The 15,858-nt window shown below is 40.8% G+C and overlaps 1 protein-coding gene across 1 annotated transcript in view; it reads right to left on the reverse strand.

Annotated features, from left to right (window-relative positions):
• Window positions 1-15,858, reverse strand: part of PDE8A (phosphodiesterase 8A) — a 169,205-nt gene that overhangs the window by 149,398 nt on the left and 3,949 nt on the right. The gene's annotated exons all lie outside the window — the stretch shown is intronic.

Here is a 15,858-nt window from a genome sequence, read left to right on the forward strand (position 1 = left end):
ATGCCACGGCACTCTACCCAGGGGGACAGCTTGAGGCTCTGTCTCAAAAAAAAAAAAAAAAAAAGAACTATATTTTATAGTAACCAATAACCCCAATGCTATTGGTTGACAGATGCAGGAAACTTCTACTTTATAGAACACCAACTACTACATGAAGAAAAGTAATTTAATTAGGGAATATTATTTATTAACTCTAATCACAATTATTATTTTAGATGAGAATTATCAATTAATACTATTAAAGAAGAAAAAATAAACTTCGTATGAATAGCCTAGCATTTGTATAGTCCCAAATGCCACATGGATCACTTTCTGGTCATATGAGGTCTGACAATAAAGTTCGCAAACTCGCTCTAGGACAAGTGCTACATACCTACCTCATTGCTAAATATCACTACAGTCCTCTTCAAAGTACTTCTCTTGGGAAGCTGTGCACTGATACCAGCATCTAGTCCACCCTTCAAAGCAATTTTAGAAGATAAAAATGTTCCAGAGATAGATAGTGATGGTCACACAATGTGAACATACTTAATGTTACTGAACTGTACATTTTAAAATTACTAAGACTGGCCAGGCACAAAGGCTCATACCTGTAATCTCAGCACTTTGGGAGGCCAAGGCAGATCTCTTAAGGCCAGGAATTTGAGACCAGCCTGGGCAACAAAGTAAGACCTCCTCTGTACAAAAAATTTTAAAATTTGCTGGGCATGATGGCACATGCCTATAGTCCTAGCTACTCAGGAGGTTCAGGTACCACCTCAGCTTGAGCCCAGGAATTGGGAGGCTGCAGTGAGCTATGATTGAGCTATGTCATTCCAGGTTATGTGACAGAGCAAGACCCTATCTCTTTAAAAAAATAAAATCACAAATTTTATGTTATGCATGCATATTTTACCTCAAAAAACAGTATGAACTATGTGATCTAATTTTCAGTGAAAATGTATAAATACATGTATATGCAGAAAGAAAAAATCTGTTAATGTACATACTAATATGTAGCAATAAATGATCTCAAAGTGGTGAAAACTGCATTTCAGAATTTGCTATCATCTACATTGCACATATGCTGCTTCTGAAATAAAATATATTTTATAAATCAAACAAAAAAACACAAAATGATGATTTCCACATTTAATCTGGTAAAAATACGAAACATATGTAATTTTTAAAATAATACATCCAGTAAAAGGAAGAGACTTGAAAAGAGATTTGCAATATTCATAAGCAATAAATACTTCCAAACATATTAAAAAATCCTTATAAAGGAAATAGTATATATTTCCTTATAATAATAGTATATTTATATAATATATATAATATATAATATATTTATATAATAAATACTATTAACTATTATATAATAGTATTATATTTCCTTATAAATGTAATTTTTTAAGCTCTATAAAACCCAAATAGAAAAGTAGACCATAGACATGAACAAAACAACAAAAAAGCCCAGTAGATGCCGAGGACTGAATTAATAAGTTAAAAGACCAAGCTAAGATATCCGCCCCCCAGAAACTGCACACAGCGGGAATTAAAGAGAAGTGGCGAGACACAGAGGGCAGGCCAAGAGGAGTCAAGCCTGTCTTTGGAGGAAGCTATCAGGAGAAAGAAACCAAAAATGTAAGGGAGTAACATTTGAAGAAATAATAGCTAAATGTTTCCTAGAACTAAAGAACAAAACTGTTTAAAAAATAAATTTTAATTACACTTATTTGAAGCAATCTACAAGAATAGAAGGAAATGCACCACCATTTTATGAAAAGTCATCTCCTGACTATGCAATTTAAGTGCATCAAAGTCATCCTTGTTCTTTTCTGTACTTTTTAAGTTTTGCATAATGAACACGATTTTAACAATGAGGAAAAGTAAAACACTTTTTTTTTTGAGACAGTCTCACTTTGTGGCCCCCAGTAAAGTGCCATAGCATCATACCTCCCAGCAACCACAAACTTGCCTCAGCCTCCCTACAGGCGCCCACCACAACGCCTGGCTACTTTTAGAGACAGATCTCACTCTGGCTCGGGCTGGTCTTGAACCTGTGAGCTCAGGCAGTCCACCCACTTCAGCCTCCCAGAGTGCTAGGATTACAGGAGTGAGCCACTGTGCCCTGCGGTAAAAGTAGACTTTTATAAAATAAACTCAGAACTAAAAGACAAGAAAGGCTTTTTGAAAAACTCCCTTTCTTTCCTCTGACTTCTACCCTACGCTACTGGGCGAACCTGTTTCCATAAGTGTCACCACAAACTTGTGGACAATTTGTTCAATCTCTTTGAATTTCTGCTTCTTTATAACTTAAACAGGAAAAGTAAAATCCCTCCTTTCTACCTCACAGGGGTTTCGGGAACATCAAATAAGATGATGTATAAAAATAGCCTTTGGTAAGCCATAAACCTCTGCATAAATTGTGGCATGTTATCACAGTCCCCCTAAGCTGGTAAACCCCAACCTCTGAGTCACCCTCCACCCCCCTCACCAATTCCCAAATCCAATCTGTCCTGTCAGTTTTTCCTTTGCTCAGTCTCTTCTTTCCCAAACCACTGCATTAATTAGTTATACCAAGTCAGTGCAAGTATTTAAAAAAAAAAAAAAAAAACAACTCCTGCCTGAACCCCTGCAATAGGCCCTGGGCAGTGCCCCACCTTTAGCTTTCCCTCATCCCACTCACTGCAATTTCTGCCCGAAACCTAATCTTCATAAAATAGGTTTATCCTACAATTACCCTACTGAAAATGAAAAGGCATTGGAAGTTCTTTGAGGTTTCCAGGATGGACTTCAAACTCCTCAAGCTGGCTTTCAAGCCTTTCCTACTATGCACAGTCTGAACAAGCCCTTCTACCCTCTTATCCAGTGATAAGTTTTCCCAGTCCTCCCAATGTTCTGAGTCCCATCAAACCCCTGCCTCTCATCACCTCCTACCTCTCCCACTCCGTCCTCAAGGTGCCACCTTCACGTCCTGATCCGAGACCTATTCCACCTTTCCAGAAAGGACTAAATGTTCCCTGGGGGCAGGGCATGGTGATTCCATCTTATCTATTAGGAACTCAAATTAGCCTGTTAACCATTTTAAGGCCTTAGAATAAACTTTCTTTGCCTAACAGAATTTTATAGTAATTATTTTTTTGATTTTCTTTACAGTTTTATCATCTATGTGTACATGTATATTGAGTATATCCCTGTATACTGTTTAGCTATTAATCATTAAATAAAAAAATATACTTTATAAATTCTTCTAACTTCTTCCTTCTCTCAAGTTTTTGAGATAGATCTAGGCTGATACCTATAGCTATAATGCACTCATTTGCACAGGTGTTAAGTATTTCTATCACAACTTGTTTATCCATTATGGTGCTAATAAAGGGTGGGATTTATGGGACAGTTTAATATTAAAAGCAATGCTGGCTCGGCGCTTGTGGCTCAAGCGGCTAAGGCGCCAGCCACATACACCTAAGCTGGTGGGTTCAAATCCAGCCTGGGACCGCCAAACAATGATGGCTGCAACCAAAAAAATAGCCGGGCATTGTGGCAGGCACCTGTAGTCCCAGCTACTTGGGAGGCAGAGGCAGGAGACTCGCTTGAGACCAGGAGTTGGAGGTTGCTGTGAGCTGTAATGCCATGGCACTTCACCCAGGGCGATAGCTTGAGGCTCTGTCTCAAAAAAAAAGAAAAAAAAGTAATGCTATGCCCAGCATCCTAGGACATGTTTCCAGTATAGGTGTGTAAGAGTTTCTGGGAATGAAACTGCTAGGACACAGGGCAACCTGTTCCACTCTACTTGGTAATTACAATGGTTTTCCCTAATGGAGTTAATTTACTTTTCTACCTAGTATTGAGAAATTCCTTAAAATATGTGTACTTTTGACTTTTTAAATGTTTGCCAATTTGGTGGGTACAAAATGTTATTTCATCATGATTTTAATTTGCATTTCCCCAATTAGGTGGTACATCTTTTCATAGATTTATTCTATTAGGTTTCCTGCTAATTTTAGGTTGTCCTGTCCCAATCTTTGCCCATTTTTCAACTGGCCTGTCATTTTCTTACCAACCTGTGGTAGTTCTATGTATATCCTGAATACTAACCCTTTATTGCATGCACTGCAAACACATTTTTCAGTCCTTGGCTTTCCTTTTCATTCTCTTTTGCTGAGTTCTTTGTTTTAACAGAGTTAAATTTATGAACTCTTTACTTTTGGTAAAGTACTTACACTTTGTGTAACTTGCCTAATCAATCTGTCCCTACCCAGAGGGCATAATATTTATGTTTCCCTTTTTTTGCAGGGGCTGAGTTTGAACCCGCCACCTCAGGCATATGGGGCCAGCGCCCTACTCCTTTGAGCCACAGGCACCATTCTATTTATGTTTCCTTTTAATAAAAAAGTGTTAAAACTTCAAAAATAAATGATCAATAAGCACATGAAAAAGTACTCAAAGTTATTATCATCAAGGAAATGCAAACCCAAACCACAATAACACATCACTATGCGCCCACCAGAATGGCTAAAATTAAAGTACTAACACCTACTTTGGGAAAATACTCTGCAGACCATGTTTTCCTCTAAACTCCACAACAATTAATACAGAAGAGGACTTCTATGACCAAATGTGCCCCCCCCCCCACATACCAAGCAGCTAGACATCCTCTAATTCAATTCTGACACTATTGACCCGGAGACAGTGTCAGATCCCATTGGAAGAGGGCTCAGTCCCCAAGATGCACCACCCATCACCAAACACCCGTAGCAAGGCCAGGTCTCTGGAGCTTCTGACCCACTAGCTTCAAGTTCCAATGCCCTGAGCCCCATCCCTCTTTGGGTTCAATTAATTTTCTGGAGCAGCTCACAGATCTCAGGAAAACATTACCTTGTACCCATCTGTTATAACAGATGGTTATAGACACAAAGGGTACAGATGAAGGAATGCACAGGGAGAGGTGTGGGCAGTGGTGCAGAGCCCCAGCCTTCCAGGAGTGTGCTGCCCTCCAGACGCCTCCTGGGGTCCGGCTGTCCACTTGGCCCGTGGGTTTCCATGGAGGCTTCATCCCATTGTACAACCAACAGCCATGTAGAAGCATGACTGGAGACAAAGCAACAACTGAGCCCAGCCAGGCTTGTCTGTGCAGTGTTCCTGCTTCCAGCACATAGGGCAGGGTTCTCTCTGGACTGAGGGTCTTTTGACCCACAATCAATTTAGAGTCCTGCCTTGAGGATGTGAGAGGACAGAAGAAGGTCAGAGGGAGAGATTCTGTTTCCTGAGGCCTAAAGCACCCAACATCGTAACAAGGATTGTGGAAGTTATGAAACCACAGAAACCATGGATGAAAATCAATATAAAAATCATAGCACTGTAACATCCAATGATGGCAAGGAAGGGCAAGGAGAACAAAGATTTGGAGCAACCAAACTTTTATTATACATTGTTGGCATTAGAGCAACATTGTATTACCATTTTGGGAAATGGTCAAGCAGTTTCTTAACAACTTAAACATGTACCTAACCCTAGATGTAGTAATTCTACTTCTTTGTACCCAAAAGAAACGAAAACTGATGTCTACAAAATAATTTATACTAGATATTCAAAGTAGCTTTAGTCATAATAGCAGAAAATTAGAAACAGCTTTGTATCCATTAAGAAGAGAATGGGGGCTCGGCGCCTATAGCTCAACCGGCTAAGGCGCCAGCCACATACACCTAAGGTGGCGGGGTCGAATCCCCAGCCCGGACCCGCCAAACAACAATGACGGCTGCAACCAAAAAATAGCCGGGCGTTGTGGCGGGCGCCTGTGGTCCCAGCTACTTGGGAGGCGGAGGCAGGAGACTCGCTTGAGCCCAGGAGTTGGAGGTTGCTGTGAGCTGTAATGCCACGGCACTCTGCCCAGGAGGACAGCTTGAGGCTCTGTCTCAAAAAAAAAAAAAAAAAAAAAAAGAAGAGAATTGGTAAGTTAACTGATTTATTCACACAATAGACTACTACTTAATTAGCAAGAAAAAAGAACTATTGACTTATGCAGCAGATGACTTTCAAAAACACTATGCTGAGTGAAATAAGCCTTATACACATTAAGAAATTCACTAAATAAGAATAACACCAACTGTAAGATTCTATTTAAATGAAGTCTAAAATAGACAAAAATAATTGATAGCAAAAAAAATCAGAATAGAGGTTTGCTGGTAGATGGGGGAAAGAATGAGAAAGAAACACAAGAGAACTTTTAGGAGTGATGGTAATAATATCTATCTTGATATAGGTTGACACGTTGGCTTAGGTGTGTTATTCCAGCACTTTGGAAGGCCAAGGTGGGAAGACTGCTTGAGCTCAGGAGTGTGAGACCAGCCTGAGCAAGAATGAAATCCTGTTTCTGCAAAAAATAGAAAAATTAGCCAAGTGATGTGGTGGGCGCCTGTAGTTCCAGCTACCCGGGAGGCTAAGGCAGGAGGATCAGTTGAGCCCAGGAGTTTGAGGCTGCTGTGATCTCAGCTGATGTCACTACACTGTAGCCAGAGAGAGAGATTGAGACTCTACCTCAAAAAAAATTAAATTTTGAATTCTAGTAAGTGATAGGCATACTGAAATGTGTTGAATTTACTTTCAAATAACATAAAAAATAAAATGGATTGATGCGTGATAAAAGGGTGATATGATAAAGCAAATATAGAAAAATGATAACTATAGAATCTAGGTGGGAGGTAAACAAGTGCACATTTCTTTCAATCTACTGTATGTTTGAAATTTTTGACAATAAAATATTGGTGGGAAAACAAAAATACATAAAAAATGAAATCTGTGTTAAATAAATTAAGCAGACATATTTAAGCCAATTCTGCCTTTGAAAAAGGTGATTACAAGAAAATGGTCAATTGGTGGCGCCTGTGGCTCAGTGAGTAGGGCACTAGCGCCATATACCGAGGGTAGCAGGTTCAAACCCGGCCCCGATGAACTGCAACCAAAAAATAGCCAGGCGTTGTGGTGGGCGCCTGTAATCCCAGCTACTCAGGAGGCTGAGGCAAGAGAATTGCTTAAGCCCAGGAGTTGGAGGTTGCTGTGAGCTGTGTGACACCACAGCACTCTACCAAGGGCAACAAAGTGAGACTCTGTCTCTACAAAAAAAAAAAAAAAAAAAGAAAGAAAGAAAGAAAGAAAATGGTCAATCCTTAATATGTGAGAGTACTTTGGAGTTTACGAACACTTTCACAGGTAAGTGATCTTCACTAGAACCCAGGTACTCTAGCCTCATTTTATACTTGAAAAAACTGGTGACCGGGACTTGCCAGATAATCACACAGCCAATGCCTAATGGAGCCAGAATTAAAAGGTGTGTCTTCTGGCTCCTCCTCCAGTATTTCCTACCCCACCTCCCTGGGGAGCTGCCATCAACTCCAAACATTTGAAGACAGCATGGTACTGCCTGTGTGCTGCCAGCTGTTTGAGTTGTCCTGCTGACAAACTGAGAGAAGCTCAGGCAGCTGCAGTCCTCACACAGGGCATGAAAGGAGCACACAAACCACAGTTAAAGAGAATGATGTCAACAGATCAAAGGTGTGTTTCCAACCCATACAGAACAAAGCAGTGGCATCCCCCATCCCCAGTCCTTTGGGGTCACCCTCCAAGTTTGGGGAAATATGCATCATCCTTCCAATCTGTGTGGACAAACTACGTATGATGCCTGTAGCTAAGAAACTGTAACACAAAACTTGTCAAAACAGCTCTCCGACATGATATTCTACCACTCTTCCTACCTGCACAGAATAAAAGTAAAACAGAAGGAAGGGGCCCAGGAACAATGCTCAACCCTAACTTAGCCAAATGTAGAAGCAAAAGCTTTACTAATCCGGCAGCGCCTGTGGCTCAAAGGAGTAGGGCACTGGCCCCATATGCCAGAGGTGGCAGATTCAAATGCAGCCCTGGCCAAAAACTGCAAAAAAAAAAAAAAAGAAAGAAAGAAAAGCTTTACTAATCACTCCTCTGATTAATCACTGGCTTCAGCGTATTTTCGCTTTTTGTTAAAATACATACAACACACCCCAACAATTTTTGTTAAATTTAAACAAGGCGAGATAGACCCAAGAAACATGAATAAAAGAGCTTTCAGCCTTAGAGACTGGTGTATTTATCCAATTATTTATTGAGTGTGCCAAGCACTTTGAGAACTGTAATGAAATTAGGGACACAGTCCTTGCCCTCAAGCAGCCTATATTCCTATAGAAAGCTCACGACAGAAATCCTAGGCCCACAAGCATTACAGGGGAAGGTCTTAAGAGCAGAAAAAAGAGCCCAAGTCCAGCCAGTGACTCAAGAAAGCATTCACCTGGGCCTTGGATAACTTTGGGAGGACAGGTATAGGCAGAACTGTGGGGGAGGGCCTCTAGGCAAAGCCAACTGAACGCCGGCTGAGGAAGGCTGCTATAGTTTGCACAGGAGGAAGAGAAAGAAAAGAGCCTCCCAGGGATGCCCTGCCAACTTATTTCAGACAAGGAAGAGGACAGCTGGAGGGCATCGCAAGATGCCTGACTTGGGGAGTTGAGTTGGACAGAGCTGCAAAGAGTTGCAACTTCCATAAACACAGGAAACCAAGGTGAGGCTATAACCGACCTCAGTAAGGCAAGATTTAACAAAATCCAGATAATACAGATTCAGGACGCCTGTCTAAATAAAACCCAGGTGACCTGAGACATCAATACTTTAGCAAAAGGTCAGAGAACCGGAAATGCAACAGACATAAGTAGTTAGCAGAGAACAACAGGGGTGAGAGCCCGGACCAAGAGTTCATCTCAGCTTAACTGCGCTACAGTGACCTTCGGTGAGTTTCTAACCTCAGGTGTCTTTATCTGCAAAAGGACTGTAAGGATTAAATGAGACAACATCTGCAAGGCATTCAGCACAGTGCTTGTGACACAGTGGGCATTACTAACATCAGTGTCTCCTCTTTAAGAATGTCAGAGTCCACCATCTCCTACTGCCTCCCACATTGCCAGAAACCAGGATGAAGCCACTGACCTCGGGCAAGGCTGAGGGCTTACTCATCTCCTGAGTAACTTCCTTCTCCCTCTGTCCTTTGATTTTTTCTTTTGTTTTAGTTTTTAAAAATATTCTGTCCTTAAGGTTATTCTGAGATGTCTCAAATCATGAACCCTCCCTTCTAAAGAACCCAATCCAAATAGGCAAGCCACCCAAGAGAAAAATCAGTGCCATACAGCACTTCACAGGAAACACTTGTGCCAGAGGGATGGCAGGCCCCATTGTAACCCTTGCTATAACAGCAGAGGGTCCAAGCTGTCCAGGGAGGGTCTGAGTTGACAGAACCGTGACATAATGTCTACCTCAAGACTCACACTTAAAAGCTATGCTGGCAATGATAGCAAGTACAAAAAAAAGATGACAAAATGCAATGTATTTTTTATATATAATAGGAATTCAAGAAAATGTAGAAATAAATATCTTTATAGCTAGGCCTAGCAAGAACACAATGAAACTCACCACCCCTGAGCTCCAGAAGTAAATTATAGTCACTTTTATAAGTACATAACGTTTGGTTTCATTTTCTCAAGTATACTTTCAGAAGGAAACTTTCACTAATTTCATATAAACTAGCAAGGGTCAAAGATCCCTAGTGGAGGAGAAAATAAATCATTCAGATCAGACACAAAGAGAAAACTGTTTTACTTTACAAAAATAAAAAAATCTTGATTAATCCACTTGGTAAAATAAGAATAGGCAATAAATTTTACTTTGCAGCTAATAAATGCTAAGAAATCGTTTCTGGCTGGGTGCAGTGGCTCACACCTGTGGTCCTACCCCTTGGGAGGCTGAGGTGGGTAGATTGCCTGAGCTCACCAGCTGGAGACCAACCTGAGCCAGAGTGAGACCATGTCCTAAAAGTAACCAGGTATTGTGGCTGGCATCTGTAGTCCCAGCTACTTGGGAGGCTGAGGCAAGACAATCGCTTGAGACCAAGAGTTGCTGTGAACTATGACACCACTGCTCTCTACAAGGGACGACAAAGTGAGACTCTGTCTCAAAAAAAAAAAAAAAGAAATAATTTTTGTTGACAAAAATGGTCAGTTTGGTCGGTTTTATGTAGAAAGATGGGCTGTAAGGAAAGATCAAGGAGGAAAACTGGGAAGAGGGAGAGAAGATGACGCAAAAGAAAAGCAGATGGAAGAAATAAAGGACAGAAGCCAGGTGGACTAGTGATGGACAAATTAGAGGCTGAGAGGATTTTAAGTGAGTGCTGGCAGCCGTAATACCTGGTTATAAGTTAGTGTGAGGCAGCACTATTATCTGTCACGGGCTGTGTATAACCCACCCACCCATACTAATCCTTAAATCTTTATAGGAAAATCTACTTAAAATCACCATGCTCTCAAAAGCAGTAACCAGAGATTTCCACAAAACCAAACCCAATATTAACCACCTCTACTTTACATGGCCCAGGTGGATCTCCTATAGCCTGATTCACACAATTCCCTAATTCAGCACTTTTTTTTTTTTTTTGACACAGAGTCTCACTTTCTCACCCCGGTAGTGCCGTGTTGTCATAGCTCACAGCAACCTTAAACTCTTCGGCTCAAGCAATTCTCTTGCCTCTTGACTATAGGCCACAACGCCTGGCTATTTTTAGAGATAGGGTCTCAATCTTGCTTAGACTCTCAAATCTGTGAGCTCAAGCAATCCACCCACCTTGGCCTCCCAGAGTGCTAGGATTATAGGTGTGATCAGCAAATCAGACCTTATGGAAGGTCTTCTGTGCACCAGGCCTGGGGGATATAGTACTGAACAAAACAGACAGAAGGGACTGCCACCTCACAGAGATGACTGGTGAGAGGCAGGGATATCCAATCATTAGCACTGAAATAGGTGTTTATAAAAAGGAAGGGTTGTGCATGGGGTAGCCCCTAACACTATATGAAAATCTTTCAAGGGCAACTCCAGTCCTAGTTAAGAAAAGGAAAAGTATGTTAAAAAGACTGACAAGAAAATAGTGAAATGTTACAGTTAAAACTCACATTGATTAAAAATAAACAAAACTATAACTGTTTGAATTAAACACAGCCTTCATTATCTGTAACCACACAGACTATAACTTCTAAAATGAATGAACAGCCAGAGAGTATTTTTAGTGATACTTTAAGTAAGTTTATACAGACAACCCGGCCTAATGTACTACAAGATTCTAAAGTACCTTTGGAATCATTAAGAAGCATATTACATTTGTTGAGTTTTACTGGTAAGTATATGTCTTGTACTTTGAATATTGATGTTTTGCCTAAGGAATCAGATCTTGGCATGTGGCCTAAAATATATCTCAAGAAAAGGGCTTCATAATCAAACCAGTTTAAGAAATACTACACGCTCTAAACACCAACTAGAGATTCAGAGTATTTTATGAAGTCTCTGACAAGTTCTGTATGAAAGAACTATGATGGATATAGTTTGAGCCAGTATAGATTATCCAATATCCCTTATCCCAAATGCTTTGGACCAGGATTTCAGGTTTTTTTGTAATTTGGAATATTTGCATTATACTTAACCAGTTCAGCATCCCTAATCTAAAAATCTGAAATCTGCTTTTTTGTGTGTATGCAAGATCTTAGCTGGGCTTCGGTAGTGGCAGCTCTTCTCTGAGCTTCCCAATGCCACCCAAGGACGACAAGAAGAAGAAAGATGCCAGAACATCAGCCAAGAAAGACAAAGACTCAGTGAAGAAATGTGGCAGCAAGGCCAAAAAGAAAAAGTGGTCCAAAGGCAAAGTTTGGGACTAGCTCAACAACCTCGCCTTGTTTGACAAAGCTACATATGACAAACTCTGTAAAGAATTCCCAACTACAAGCTTATCACCCCGGCTGAGGTCTCTGAGAGACTGAAGATTCGAGGTTCCCTGGCCAGGCCAGCCCTTCAGAAGCTCCTTAGTAAAGGACTTATCAAACAGGTTTCAAAGCAGTAAGTTACACCAGAAATACCAAGGGTGGAGATGCCCAGCTGCTGGCGAAGATGCATGAAGAGGGTCCAACCAACTGTATATTTGGGGGAAAGAAAAACTTTATTGAAAAACAACAACAACAACAAAAAAAATCTGAAATCTGGCCTGACACAAGTGGCTCACGCCTGTAATCCTAGCACTCGGAGAGGCCGAAGCAGGAGGATCCCTTGAGCTCAGGAGTGGAGAGCAGCCTGAGCAAGAACAAGACCCTATCTCTACTAAAAATAGAAAAAACTAGCTGGGCATTGTGGCCAGCACCTGTAGTCCCACCTACTTGAAAGGCTATATGGCAGGAGGATGTCTTGAACATAGGAGTTGGAAGTTGCTGCTATGAGCCAGCCTGAAGCCACACTACTCTGGCCTGGAGCAACAGAGTGATACTGTCTCAATAAATAAATAAACAAATAAATAGAATAAAATTAAATTAAATTAAATTAAAATTTTAAAAAGTTCCAATCAGTATTTCCTTTGAGCACCATGTCAATGCTCAAAAAGTCTTGGATTCTGGAACATTTTGGAATTCCTATTTTTCTGTCAGGAATACTCTCAATCTGTATTTCTCAAATTTCCTTGACCAGGGAACCATTTCATATACTTATTAACAATCCACAAACTGGCTCAGCACCTATAGCTCAAACAGCTAGGGCGCCAGCCACATACACCAGACCTGGCAGGTTCGAATCCAGCCCGGGCCTGCCAAACAATGACAACTATAACCAAAAAATAGCCCAGCATTGTGGCAGGCGCCTGTAGTCTCAGCTGGTGGGGGGGTTAAGGCAAGAGGATCACTTAAGCCCAAGAGTTTGAGGTTGCTGTGAACTATGATGCCATGGCACAGGATGACGGCTTAAGACTGTCTCAAAAAAACAAAAACAAAAACAATTCACAAACTGCCCTGTGGAACATACATGGGACAGACAGCAGAGTAGGGCACATCACTGTTTAATTTGAAAATACAATTAATTATTGTATTTCCCAACCACAAGACTATAAAAACTTCCCAATAAAAAGAAAAGTTAAAAAATATACTAAAAATAGGTTGGGTGTGGCAGCTCATACCTGTAATCCTGGCACTCTGGGAGGCAAAGGTGGGTGTATAGCTGGAGCTCAGGAGTTCAAGACCAGCCTGAGCAAGAACCAGATCCTGTCTCTACTAAAAATAGGAAAACCAGCCAGACTTACGTGACACCACAACACTTTACCCCGGGCAACAGTGAGACTCTACCTCAGGAAAAAAAAAAAAAAATGAAAAACAAACAAAAAAACTTCACCCAATGAATTTCTTGTTGAAATTTAAGGCTATATGGACTTACTGCATTTTAAGAGCTTTTTTAATGAACTAAATTGGATTTTGAAATAGTCATACAAACTAAAATTAATTTGTAACTTGACTTTGCTAAACTTCTGGAAGTTTATGTTCTCTAAAAATGAATTTCTACAGTATATTTAATGCCTTATAAGATTTATTCCCTTAAAGAAAAAATTTTAAACTGAAAAAATGCTATTTATTTACCTTTGCTGTATTATCTGATATGCCTATATATATCTGTAACTGAGATGTGGTATCAGTATGTACATATTGATAATAACAAGTATTATTTCATGGTTTTGTTGTTGTAATTTATAATCTGACTCCTGCTCTGGAAAATACTAGTATTATCTGAAAGCCTATGGTGGAGGCCTTATGAAATCAAATATCAAATACTAATATCGTCTTAAAGCCTATAGTGGAGGCTTTATGAAATCAAATTCCAATGACTAAAAATGTCTCACTTCAGTTAACAAAAAATATAAACATTTATTTAGCATGCCACAGCATGAGGCATCGTAAGGACGAATCTATTTTGGGGGCCCCAACACAAGACAATGGCCTGCCAATGTGGCAGAGTATTGAAGTAGGAACTCTTAGAAACTCACAGACCTAGAGGCACTGTAAACAGCAGAAGAGCAAGCTGCTGTCCTGGGAGGCTGACATCTTATGACACCCAGCTCAGCACAAAAAGGGCTAGAACACTCAAGGCCCTCTTACTAAAAGGGCTACTTTGGGGACCAGGTGAGGTGGTTCATGCCTGTAATCCCAGCACTCTGGCAGGCTGTGGTGGGTATATTGCTTAAGCTCACAGTTCCAGACCAGCCTGAGCTTTAAGCAAGACCCCGGTCTCTACTAAAAATCGAAAAACTGAGGCAAGAGGATAGCTTGAGCCCAAGTTGGAGGTCGCTAGAAGCTAGGACACCAGGGCACTCTACCTAGGGTGACAGTTTGAGACTCTGTCTCAAAAAAATAAAAAAATAAAAAATAAATAAAAGGGCTACTTTGGTCATCTAAAAGTATAATTATTAGTTAATGCAAAATAACCAATGTTAGATTTGAGTCAAAATTTAAAAGCTTTTAAAGTTTCCACATTCAACTTCACCTGTGTAATGCTTTTAAGCCAGTTAGGTAGGCTTAATGCATAATCTTTCCATTGATATTAAAAGCAGCCTAGTCAACAACCTACCATCTTAATTAAGTTTCTTCAAAGATTCTATAGAAGAAGGAATTTAACTGCTGATAATCAAAACAAAGTTTAATTTTCATTTAGGGTATAAGACAAGTGGCGAAATCACTTCAACTATTATGCAACATTTTAAAAGGTATCATAATAGACTGATAGAAACTTGAAACAGAAAGTAGATCAAGCTATATCCCTCACACTTCAGAGCAGTGGTTCTCAACCTTCCTAATGCTGCGCCCCTTTAATACAGTTCCTTATGTTGTGGTGACCCTCAACCATAAAATTATTTCCGTTGCTACTTCATAACTGTAATTTTGCTACTGTTATGAATCGTAATGTAAACATCTGATATGCAGGATGTATTTTCATTGTTACAAAGGGGTCGGGGCCCTGAGAACCGCTGCTTCAGAGGTTTAACAGTCCCTCAGTAAGCAAGAAAAATCAAGAAAATTTTGCAAATTACCATTTTAAAAATTGGTAGTGAGAGGGATAACATTCAGCAATCTATGGCCATGCACACGCGCTAGTTTATTTTTTACTAGTTTAATAAAATGTAGACCAACCCGTGAGTTCCAGCTTTAAGATTTCAAATCAGAGAACTGGAAAACTGCTACTGTGTGCCTTAATGAGTAAGTTTTTCCTTTTTCTTTTTTATCTTTCCTTTGGAAATCCTTAACAAAGACTAAGCTTAGAAACTTTGACAAAACATAAGCCAAGGCAACATGCGCTAAAGACACGCAATTTAAAAAAGTCACAAAATGTCTCAGTATGATTGCTTAATAGAAGACTTTGTTTTGCTGAACAGCTTCAAAAATAAGAGTTTCGTATGGCGTTTTGTAATTATATGTGCTTTAAATACGGTATGGATGCTAATAAACGTGAACCTCAAATACTAGCGAAACGAAGTAAAGGTGATGTCCCAGATTACACTTTAGTAGCCACAAAGGAAATGGAAAACTGCAGCTGTGAAGTAAAGGAAGGAAAACAGAGCGGAGGGTTCAGAACTTGGCTTCACAGGGCCAGCCACCCTTCCCTTTCCATCACGGGAACCAAAAGCACCAGCCAGGTTCGCCCCGCTCTAACACTGCGGGGAGCGCCAGGAACCCTGGGGGTTCCGCCGTAACGCTCGCTCTCCGAGAGGGAACGGATTCCAGCGCCTCAGTCAAGCCCACAGCAAGCCCCGCCGCTCGCGGCGTCGGATGTGTCCGACGAACGTACGAGGCGGCTCGGAAGGCGTCCTGCTCGTGAGCCTGCTACTCAGCGGCTTGGGCACAGGTCAGTCCTCTGCTAGGCGGGCGGCTAGCGTCTGTCAAAGGCACCCACAGTTTGGACAAGCGGGCTCTGCAGCCAGGGAGGGCGCCCCGCCCGACCGGGCCCGAGCTTCGC

Source organism: Otolemur garnettii, unplaced genomic scaffold (genome assembly GCF_000181295.1).
Source record: "Otolemur garnettii isolate 467f Iridium unplaced genomic scaffold, OtoGar3 scaffold00011, whole genome shotgun sequence".
Classification (NCBI taxonomy): Eukaryota; Metazoa; Chordata; class Mammalia; order Primates; family Galagidae; genus Otolemur; species Otolemur garnettii.